Source organism: Columba livia, chromosome 6, assembly GCF_036013475.1.
Source record: "Columba livia isolate bColLiv1 breed racing homer chromosome 6, bColLiv1.pat.W.v2, whole genome shotgun sequence".
NCBI lineage: Eukaryota > Metazoa > Chordata > Aves > Columbiformes > Columbidae > Columba > Columba livia.
The window spans coordinates 3,003,769-3,015,782 of NC_088607.1; the positions used below are offsets into that span (position 1 = coordinate 3,003,769).

Consider the following 12,014-nt stretch of genomic DNA (forward strand, 5'->3'; position numbering starts at 1 on the left):
TACCTAAAAGAATTAAGTCTTCGCACACACAACCATAAATTCACCATACCCCTATTTGCAAATGCTGAAGTTCCAAGGTTATTTTACAAAAAAGCTGGAGCGTTGGTACTACTCAAAGCTTAACATATTATTTTTCTACACAAATATTTGACATTAGTACTAGAAACGCTATAGATGGGAATCTTTTGCTAAGCCTACGTTCCTCCAGGTCTTCCAATGTGATGCGCTACTAAATGTATTAACACCTCCATTAACAAAGTGGTTTTGAATTCAAACAAAAGGCACTGGTTTGGTTTGATTTTTTAATACATGTTGGACTATGGCAGCGTGTTACTACACTAATTTGCAAGCCGCACTATGACATTAACGTTTAAACTATCAAGAAATATACGGTGGATACAAAAATATGTTCAATTAAATCCCAAATAAGACGCTGTTGTTTAATTACTCATTCCGCAGTAAGAAATTGGGTTAGAAAGGCCACACTGACCAAAACCACACAGAACTTTTGCCTTCCCAGAGCAGCAAACAGGCTGTGAAATGATCTTTTTTGGATATGCATGGTAATCTTTTACCTTTGTGGTGGCCATCACATCGTACCAGCAGAGCTCTTCGTCACGGCCCTCATTAAACAAGGGACTAGCAACTTTTAATTGCGAGCATATGGCTAAAGGCGACCTGCCTCTTTGTGTCTGTTCCTTCGCTGCCATCATCCAAAATTACTGAGGGCAATTCCATTCGGGTGCCCGCATACGGGATTTGGAAATGACACTAAAGAGTCCATTTTTGAACATTACGGCCAAAATACTTCGTTTTGGTTTAGACTCAGAGCACTGAGAGAAATAACGCGTTCAATTTACTTCTGACCATTTGCACGGTTCACTTTTTTCTCTCTTACATGATTTTGTATGATTTTAATTCTTCACTTGTTTCGTACATTACATTTTAGCTTGTTTTTTCTGTTAATTATTACGCATTAGTGCCAGACTGCTGCCTGGGCTTCCAGCCTTCAAACAACATGTAAAAAGCACATAAAAGTCTGTATTTTTATGCTATATTGAAATCTGAATTACCTTACATCATTGAACGGTTCTGCGGTTTGACAGAAAAGTTGCATCAAATCCTCTTTGCAATGAAATCAGTGTTGTATAAATAATATATAATCCCAGCGAAAAGCAAATGAAACTCTCCTTATGATTGGTTACATATGCCCTTCTTCAGTCCGTAACTTGAATTCTAAGATGGAATTCATGCTCCTTCCAGATTTCATTAAATCTGAAGCGTTTTGTTTGAAGGTAATCAAAGGTATGATCAGATATTTTATTTTTAAACAGGGCAGTATTTCTCCCTTTGCATTAAGCAGCTGGAGATATAACCCTGGGATTTGGAAAGGTAATAAAATAAGCAAGACAAAACAAAATGTTTAAAAAGTTGGCATAATATCCCTTTAAAAAAAACCATCTTACCCACACTTAGAGTTTCTCAAGACATCTTAATAAGAATGTAATTCCGCATTTGCTCTTACTGAACAAATCAAACACGGTGATTTATTATTCAGATGGGCACAAAGGATTTCTGAAATGCAAAAAGAAGGGCTATAAAAGCACAAATCATCGGTAATGACGACAAGCTAAACTGCCTTTCAAAGATGAACAAAATGCAGCCATTTAGGGTATCATACATCACGGTCTCCCAGACCCTCATTTATTTCCGAACCGTACAGGCTGCATGATAATTTCACTGGTGCAGAATTCTGCATCTGCGGGAACATCTTTATTAGGTAAGTGATTCCACAGCTCGTACACACCACCAGAGACCAGTTCCTAACTCCCATCCTTAGGAGAACAAGCAAGTACGTTTAGTTCCCTTCTCAAAACCATTTGTGCACTGAAAATGAACTTTTCTGAACTGTAAACACAGTGAAAATGAAAAAAAAAATAATAATAAAATAAAAATAAAGGTCTACAATCCAAATAAAATTAGGACTTCTTTCTTGGTATGGATGATAAATTAACACCCCAGCAATTTGGATTCCTAATGAGACAGCATCCAACTGGAACTCCAAATCTCAGCTTTAGCTGGTAAAACCTGCTGTTATATTTTTCTTACAAAGGAAATGAAGAGAAAGGTCTAAATCCTGCTCGTGCTTATACCAACGAAGGACAGAACTAACTATCACAGCTAATGGGGTTACTCAGCATTTTTCTTCTTAGAGCAGAAAACCCACAAATGGCAGTTCACTTAATCAGCTATTTAATATTTTAGCTGCATGCAGGTATTATGGGTATTATACGCATAATCTTAAATCCACTTTATCTTCAAAATGTTCCTCCAAGTTAACAGATGTGCAATTACTCGCACTTTACAGATAAAGAACAGACATAAGCACGGTCTCAAATGCACTGTCCAAGCTCACGGAAAAAACTTATCGTGGAGCAAGACACTAAATTAAATCTCTCAAACTTCTGCCTAACGTGACTCCGAGAGCCCTTATTTCTTTGTCATCACAGCCACGCTGATTATATCCTTCATCAAAGCAAGGAGCACCTCTAAGGATCTGATTGCATGAGGACCTCTGAGAAATCCAAGCCAAGTTTGCATTCACCTCAGCTGGAACAGAGGAAAACATTCAACGCTCCGTCATTTTTCTTCCAATGGCAGGTTCAAGTAAATAAATAACAGATTTAGCAAAGAAAACCAGGCAGCTATCATATAAAAATAATGATCTAGTTAATGGGAATGAAGATCCAGCAATGTAAATGTATTTGCTTTTAGCAAAGATAGCACTGGTCCCAAACGACTACAGAGAGAAAAGGCAAAACATGGTCAACGTCTCCATGTTTCAAATCAAGTAAACTTCAGCTAAACTACTTCTTTCACCTAAAAAGGTACGGTTCTGTGACAAATTAGGCTAATCCTAAACAATTATGTGCATCCCTAGTAACCTATGGAGGGGGTTGGTCCCTTCTCCCAAGTAACAAGTGATAGGACAAAGGGAAACGGCCTCAAGTTGGGCCAGGGGAGGTTTAGATTGGATATTAGGAAAAAAATATTCACAGAAAGGGTTGTCAGGCATTGGAACAGGCTGCCCAGGGCAGTGCTGGAGTCACCATCCCTGGAGGTGTTTAAAAGGCAATTAGACGAGGTTCTTAGGAACATGGGTTAGTGCCAGAGTTAGGTTATGGTTGGACTCCATGATCCTGAGGGTCTCTTCCAACCGAAATGATTCTATGATTCTATCTTGTGTATTTACTATCAGCACTTATGTAACCCCTCCTAATAAAAGTTACTAAATGTATATTCAATAGCAGGTACCAATGGGTGACGCTCTCCTGAGACGGAGCCGGGATCAGGAGCTCGGTGCAGAGACCTCAACCCTTGGGCTGGGCTTAAGGACGGCACCACCACGCACCACTCACCCCACGCACATGGCACCAGGGCTTTCCTTGGCTTTTCCATTCCAACAGACCCTGAACCCAGTCCTGAACTTGCACCCCCATGTACAGCACACATTTTAAACTCAGCTGAGTTTAAACACCAGCCTTCGCGCCGATCTGGAAAATGACTTTGGTGTTGGTCATCATCTTCCCCACGCTGGTGTTATCTGCAATACCTGGCAGATAAGTCAAGCTTTGGCCACCACATGCTTCTCCCCGAGCTGGATTTGAGCTTGTCTCCTCAAGGACTGACAAGAACCTCATAGACTGGTCCAGAAAATTACATTTTAACGTTATGCTGTAGGACTCGCACGTTCTAGAGGAGCGTAATCATCCAAAACACCTGCTCAACACACACATCTCCCCAGGCATGGCGCTCACCAAGAGCGGCTCCCCAGCCAAAACGAGGAGGAGATGCCCTGGCAATGCCAGTAATACCAGTAACACCAGGCTGTGCGAGAAGATTAACATTTATAAACACACAGAGATGCCCAAATTTAGTATATACTTAGCAGTGTGGAAGAAGGACCCCTCATTATAGCAGCTCTTATCTCCAGAGATGCTACTAAAAAAGTGCATCTCGCTGGTCTTGAATGCAAGCTGATGGTTTTATCACTGGCTCTGCAAGTCCAAGGCAGGAATTCCACCCGCACAGCTGCGTGTTTTATAGCAACGAACCCTCCTCCTCGACAAACACCTGAAGGAAAAGGCAATCTGGGCAGGTAGGACACTCCGTTAGACAGAAATGAATTTGCAGTCTAAGAAAATAATAATAAACAGTCTCTTTTCTCTTTGCATCTCCCCCAGTTGAAGTCAGACCTCTCTCTCCCTTTTCAAACCTCATTTTTGACACTACGTTCCATTACGCAACAGTTGCACTCAGCATTTTTTAAAGGCTGAAAACTGGTAAACGGCACAAGGAAGTATTTCCATTTTCCCAGTGTATTTACTTTTACGCCCTTTTATATTAACGTGAAACACGACAATCAGAAAACATGTTATTTTTCACCAACCACGATTTAAAATATCCTTATGTACACCAGTACTGTCACACATGAGCAGGACAAGCAGGAACGTGGTTCGCAACTGCAAAATCCTTTCCACTTTGCTAAAAAACTACAGCAAAATGCTGTACACTTGCCTGGCTTTATAAATGGGGCACAGGCATAATGCTGTGCAAGAATAATCAGCCCCGGGATAACAGCCTCTAAATATAATTATGGAGGAGATAAGAACCTTGTTTTAACTGCTTCTTCTGTCAGAGGGCTTTTCGTTTCAAATCACTAAGGTTATCTCACAATAGTATTTTCTTCTAGTACATCGTGGGACGCAGCATGCACAGCTCACAGCTTCACCTTGTAAAAGGCAACGGCATCTACTACCACTGACCTATTTGCTTCTGTTGAAGTAGCATACATATTTAAAATACAGTCACTATATATGCAACGTTACCTATGTCTGCTCACAGGCTGCAGCCAAGAATAGATTTATTTCGGTATAGAGAAAAGCACTGAGGTCCTGGAATAGAATGAATATAAATAAAAGAAGCAGAAGGAAAAAGTGAACAAAAAGCATGGTATTTGTTGTATCAATGAGCAAGTTGATATGTTAGTTCAGAAAAAAAAATTGTAAGAAACGCAGAGACGATAAAGTGCGATGGAAACTGTGCTGTCCCTGAGCGGGGATGCAAAGCCGCTCTCGGGCACCCGTTTGTAGGGCTGAGCAGTGAAGTTGCAGAGCGAAGGCAGGAGGGAGGGGAGCAGAGTACCTGGGCAGGTGGCAGACGGGAGAGCGACTCAGCTGCCCTCTGCCGACTGCCTGCTCTGTGCAGCGCTCCCCGATCCGCTCCCGCACGGCTGAGCCGCAGTGTAAACCCAGCGTTTCTGTGAACTCAGCTCCGCGCTCCCACAACGGTGTTTACGTGACAGCCAGGACTGTAAGGATTTATTTACCCGCTGCTGGGCTCTATCAGCAGAGCCCGGTGCAAGGATAAAGCCGGCACAATTAAGTTACTCCCGCCGCAGCAACGCATTCATGGGTGCAAGGGGCTGCTCCAGCTCGTCGCCTCTGAGATACTTGAGCCAGTATTTCTGCTGCATCGCGCTATGTTGATGTACTGACCTACTCGGCGCATGGTTTGGGTGTCTGTCCACACCGCGCGGTGTGTGGTCGATGCTCATGCTCATCCAGCCCGTCCGATCTGTCACTTCAAATCAGGGGTCCCTTCAGTAAACCCGAAGATCAATAATCCTCACCAACGCTACCGATGGTGAAGACGGTGCCACCACGGACAAACTACGCAGCCCACACCTGGTGGCACTGGGCTAAGAGGGTTTCATTTATTAAACGACAATGCTACTGAAATCCTACCGAAATGCTACTGAAAGGAAAGGGGACTGATCCACCACTTCTCAACTCGGATGAATTCTCGTGCCTCTCATGACATTTTCTGTCTGTCGGACTGGCCTGATGAAATATACAACCCATTTAATTTCTAACTTTATTTTAAATGAAAAAACCTCTGGAAAGCCCTAAAATGATAATGTAGTTTAAAAAAACAAAGGGAGGAAAGACGGGATTTAAATTCTAAGAACATTACTGTCAGCATTGTCAAACCGCTTTACTTTTATCTTACACCCGTTTTATTCAAGGTTTAAAAGCAAATGGGAACATCCAGTCATTCAGTCTCTGAAACACTTTTTCTCCAAATAATATGCAGCTATGTAGCTTTAAACACGCACTCCAGTGAAATCCCAAATGCATCAGCATCACCCACTCTGCATCTGCTCCAGCGTTTCTGATTTAAGTAGCACAACTGGAAAACTGGGGTGCTTAGCAATGATAGCAACGCGTGTATTGCTTTTCAATAAATCTATTATTACCGAATAACAGAAAGAATAACCGCAGATTTTTGCACTGGGCAGTAAATTCCCTATCCCTAAATGCCCAGTTTCTCGCTCTCCTTTTGCACCGAGCAGCAAACCCGCCGGTTCAGCCCCCGCGGCCGGTCCCCGCAGCCGCCCCCGGCCCGGTTCGGGGGGCACCCCCGCCGGCCCAGCGCTCCGCCTCCCGCCGCCGAGGCGGTTCCCCGCGGCGGGCCCGGCCCCCCGGCTCCACCCCATCGCTCCATCCGCTCTCCCTCCCGGCTGGAGGACGCCCGCCGGTCCCGCTCAACAAGTTCCCCCCCTTCGGCGGCGGGGACCCGGCTGAGAGGACCCCCCTCTCTCCCTCCCCACATCAGCGCCCTCCTCCGCCCCCCGAGCCGGGCGCCGCAGCCGATGAGGGCAGCGGGGGAGCGGGAGGCGGCGGCTGCCTCTAGCGAGCGCTCGGGCGGCCGCAGCTGAGGGAGCGGAGCGGCCGGGGCGGAGCGGCCGCGGGGCGGGCAGCGGCTCCGGCTCCGGTTCGGGGCGGGCAGCGGCTCCGGGCAGCGGCTCCGGTTCGGGGCGGGCAGCGGCTCCGGGCAGCGGCTCCGGGCAGCGGCTCCGGGCAGCGGCAGCCGATGCGCGACGGGCGCGGAGCGTCTGACGGCCCCGGCGGAGGGAGGGAGATGCACCGCAAAGGGAGCGCACACACCGCCGCTTCGCTTTGAGGAAGCACAAGGTAAGGCTCGGCGCTGGCAAAACCCCCCTCGGCTGTCCCACCCTCCTAAAAATCCCCCCTGCCCTGTTTTTTCCCGGTGAAAACTTCGTAGGGATGAGCATAAAGCATCGCGCTGAGCGCCAGCGTTATGCAATAGTGTCTCTGCCTGCCTGCGAACAGCTATTGCATTCAATAACTTTCATATGAGACAGATAAGGAGGGAATATCACTATACACGTCCAAACCGCTACTTTCTTCTAGAAAAATACCAGCGTTTCTTGTCGTGGTGCCTGGCAGGGGAGAGTTGTAGCTGGAGGATTTTTGGAAGATGTAAAGAGTGCGTTAGTTTTTCACATGATTGATTGCGAGGAACTACCGCTGCTTATTAACTTCAGTGCTGGGCAGTCCAAACGCAGCCCTAATGAAGCGTCCATACAACACGACCATGGAAGAACACTGGATGTGTTCATCCAGTAACTTGCAGTACAGCACTTCATTAAAAACCCAACAAAAGCAAAAATCCCCTCCAGGGGCTGAAGCTGCTGCTGTTCTGTGAACTGTTACTACGGAGAAGCAGCGGCTCTCACCATTTAATAGACCATTCCACCCTTCGAGTCCCCCGTCACCATCATCAACCACATTTAAATGGGAGATGCCATGAAAACGCAGTAGGCAAATGGGACAAAAGGGAGCGTGGAACCGGCACCAAAGTCATCCCCTTGCATCTTGCCAGGCATCCAACGCTTTGCATCTCCATCTCACCTCCCCAGTAACAATCCTCTCCTGTGACCTCGACGTCTCGACTTAATGCCGTGTTTACCCCAGTTACAGCAGCAAGGGGGATGCGGGGCTGCAGTTGGCGTGGATGGGCTTGGGGGAGGCGGGGGGGGCAGCAAGCGCCAGCAAAACAGGGACAGCTCGGCATGTCGAAAAGCAGAGAATATGTTTCTCCGCTTATGTCACCATCTCCCGAGCGCTCTGTCCCAAAGGAACCGTGTCCCCCGCCTCGCCACGAGTCAGAATAGGTAATGGAGCAGTTGCGTTTGACCTTATGGGTCTAAGCGGCGAAAACCCCGCACGAGCATCACGGAGGAAAATTTAACTCATTAGGCTCTATGGGCAGGAAGTTTGGAGAGACCTGTTTTTCCAGCCTCCGAGCATCATGATTTTTCTGCTGAATGCTGGAAAGGGGTAACAAAAGACAAACCAGTAACAGGTCACGTCTAATATCAACTGGGGATTTATTCCCTCCGCTTAAGCGTCTCATCGTGATTCCTGTTCATACTCGCAGTGCCGTCAGGAATGCTGCATGTATCAAGGTTAAAATCCAGCTGCTAGGTAAAAAAACTACTAGCTAATTTAAAAATAAAAATATCACGTGACACGTTACTCTCCCAGCCGGGTACCCAGAATAATTTAATGTAAAATTTCAAGCAAACGTATCTACAGTAAAAATATGACAAGCATGGAGAGCAACACATATTTCCTCACTTCATCTGTGAAGCCTACTGGTGTTCTACCAGTCTGCCCCTGCCTTTTTTACTACAATAATACTGTTCTCTTCAAGTACTAATAACAGTTCCAAGTTAAAAGCTGGATGGGTTTTTTTTCTAGCATTATAAATGTATACAAGCAGCTCAGATAAAAATATCTCAGTGCTCAGATATTGCTAATTTATCATCTGGAGGGTTATGTTCTTCTGTACGGTGATGGCACACAGTCACTGATTTCAATAGAAATACATAATGTGTATTGCTAATCCAAACACTCATACTGAGCAGCTGTAAAATGAAATTACTGCCCCGGAGTTTAAGGTGCTGCTGTATTTAAAGCATAGAATGAGCTCACTGGGGAAGGCCGATACTAAATAAGCTGGGGTTTTTTTTGGCTAAGGACGTCATGATGCCCTTGATGAAAAATATGTGTTCTTTAGGACGCTGTAATTATTAATGATGTATATTTTTAACAAGATGCTCATAATCATTCTAATCCTGAATGAAATCAGTACCTTTTCCCCAGATTGACATATTAAAAAAGAAACAGCTGGGCAACAGCACCACAAAATAAAGTGTTAGTTACTTATCAAGAGGGACAGCACTTCTCATTCAGTGCACCCTTCTCCTAATTAAGCTCACAAACAAGTAGCTCATAAGATCATCACTGCATTTCCCCCCCCCGCCCCCAGTTAACTGTTTCACTGACAGAAGGATTTTTGCATGAGATGCAGAGCATAGCTAATGAATTCAGAGGGGGAAAAACCAGTAGCTAAGTTCCATGGAGATGAGCATATAGAAGGAGAATGTAGCTCAGAAGCCCAAGAGGCGAATGGCACCATTGGGGACCCAAGGCTCCTGGTCACCTCCACACACCCCGACGGTCCTTGCGAATCCAACCACAGATTGTCCAAATGACAATGACCATTTGTTTATCCTGTTCTGGAGAATTTAAAAGCCAACTTAGCAACACCATCCTTTGCAGGGAGCGACGGGGCAGCGAAAGGCAGGGAAACCTATTGCCAAAATCTGTGCTGGAATATGAGGAGACCTCCACAAAGCTGTGATGTCCCGAGGTATTTCTTTATCCAACCATAGACATGTCAGACAGGGACAGCTGAGGATGTGCAGTCACATAGTTCACACATACTTAAGATTACAGTAAATCTAGACTATCTGAGAACATTAAAGAAACTCACGTGCCTGTTTAAACTAGCTATTAAAAGGTCTTATATCCTGCTTTATGACAGCCACTGTTTAAAGAACTGCTGAGGATTTGTGCAAGATATTAAAAAATATGTAAGCGACAAATCTACTTTATAGCCCAATGCTCCCTTATATTCTTATTAATCAGTTTGCAAATTAAATAGTCTTGAAGAAAATGAGATCACGAGCATATTTTTAAGGGGAAAAAAAATCTCAGGGTGGCAAAATCAGTGGGAGTAAATTTAGTCTTTTAAAAATCAGTGCTTGCTTTTCTTCTGCTTCGAAAATACTGTATAACCTATGAACAGACACAGGTACAACTCACTAGGTACTGTCGTTCGGTTTTAAATTATTATTGACCACACAGACTGTGATCAGGGTATCCTCTTTGAAGTCTGTTTACTACCATTTTACTACATTCAGGCAAAAAACAGCCTCTCTGCTGATCCCTTAATGCTCTCAAAAATAGTTCAACTTCTCTATCCGTTTGCACAGCACAGCGTCATGGTGATCAGGGCCTTAAAACTCATCTGCTCTGCAGTTACACATAGGAGCACAAGGCTTATAGGTAAAAATAATTGGTTGCAAAAAGCAGAATTCAGCAATCAAAGAACAACTCTTGGTGTCCCCCTCTTTGCCTGTTTTTTCCCCCTTCAGTGGCACAAAGACAACAGGCCTGATTTTACTCCTGTTAATAGTTTTTTCCAGCCAAATCCACTGGTTTCAATACAGAACAGAGTAGAAAAAGGGCCGTTTTCACAGTCTGAATTAAACAAAGATGCATTAAGGCCTCCAAGTCCTACAATATTTGGGTGCAGGTCTGAGTTTCTGAATCCATCATTACAAATGGAGATTTTTGTCCTTGTTGGAGCTCTACCACGTGCCAGGTTCCCCGGTCTCTGCACATCGCTGATCACTTGGCATCACACTCAGCCCATATAAGAGTGTTAAACACCTCACAAAAGCTGCGTAGTTATGGCCAAATATATCTGATGCTGCAGCAACTGAAAAGGATAGATTGGGGTAGCTTTTTGTAACCAGCAATGTGCTGATGTACATTCAACTGTATGGCTGAGTGCAGCCAAATTACACGGACATTTCTAATATTTGAATATTAGTATTACTTTTCAATGTAAAAGACTACAACTAGTAAAATAATATATGAAAACTAAGGAAGACAAAGTATTCACCCGTAGCCCAGTACTTAACGTTCACCAGAGCAGAACGGAGCCATCGGCCGGCGACACACAAGAAAGGACATCTCACGGGAGGACAACACTATTCACTGCGCTGGGTTTTCCTGCAGAAACGCAACCAGTTTGCTTCCTAAAAATCTTAACCCAGAGTTTCACTCCACAGGCTACAAACGCTGTGATGCACTGGACCAAAGAGCACGTGTAAGCACATGGGGTTTGCACCCCATGTACCAAGATGTGCAGCACCAGCGTATGGGCTGGATCACCGATGTCTTAGCAGCAACCGAGCATGGTGGAAGCCCTCTGCAAACTCTTGTTCTATAGGTGCTGTCTGCCTCAGCCGTATGGACATTTTTCAGCATTGGTTTTGTGTGCTGAAGGAGTTTTTCTCCCATACTGATTTCTGCTTGGACATGATGCTTCTTCGGATGCAAAACCAAAGCCTTCTGCCCACCTCCAGAGAGATCATTAACTATTTTTTTAGCAGTCTACACTATTCAAAGACTTTTTCCTCTATCTGTATTTACTCTTATTTCCATTTCACCTGACATAGGAATTCCTTATTATACGTACTGAAAGAATACTGTCAAAATCCCAACCTCAACTCTTGTTTGTGACATCCATGGGGAAGAGAAACAAATGGTTTGTGTTATTTTTTGCCTGCTGTGATTGCTGTAGCTTGCCTGTAAATAAAGCCCACATAGCTACAAAATTAAACCATTTTAAAAACTAAAGCGAAGGAAGATCATTCCATATGGTCTAAGCAAGAAGGAAGTGTCAAATGCTAACGAAGAAGGATTTACTTGTTTTGTGCCCCTCCCCACCTTCCCCGCTTGTTTCATGCCCTTCTGCACCTCTTCATTCTCTTTGAACCTCCAGGAAAAACGCAGACACCTCGTCGGTAATTCAGGCACACAGAGACAGTTCTATGAAACAAGTCATAGCCGGAGCACTTAAAGCTGTAAAAGCTTTGCTTGTACCACTGAAAGTGTCCAGCGCAGTTTCCAATTAGTTCAAAATTGCCATTTCATATTTAGACCTCGCTTTGACCAGTATTAGGCGACTTATACAACTTAAATGCTTCCATCCCACTTCCTCAGTGA

At 44.6% G+C, this 12,014-nt stretch overlaps 2 protein-coding genes across 4 annotated transcripts in view; one reads left to right on the forward strand and one right to left on the reverse strand.

Moving 5' to 3' along the window:
- The window catches only part of DOCK1 (dedicator of cytokinesis 1), a 278,334-nt gene that overhangs the window by 133,618 nt on the left and 132,702 nt on the right, over positions 1–12,014 (reverse strand). The window lies entirely within an intron of this gene.
- INSYN2A (inhibitory synaptic factor 2A) overlaps positions 6,799–12,014 on the forward strand; it is a 40,296-nt gene continuing 35,080 nt past the window's right edge. Inside the window, exon 1 of one of the 2 annotated variants that reach the window (XM_005505796.3) lies at positions 6,799–7,037. The gene's annotated coding sequence lies outside the window, so the exon portion shown is untranslated. The remainder of the gene's footprint in view (positions 7,038–12,014) is intronic. The other variant, XM_065066733.1, reaches the window with a different exon arrangement.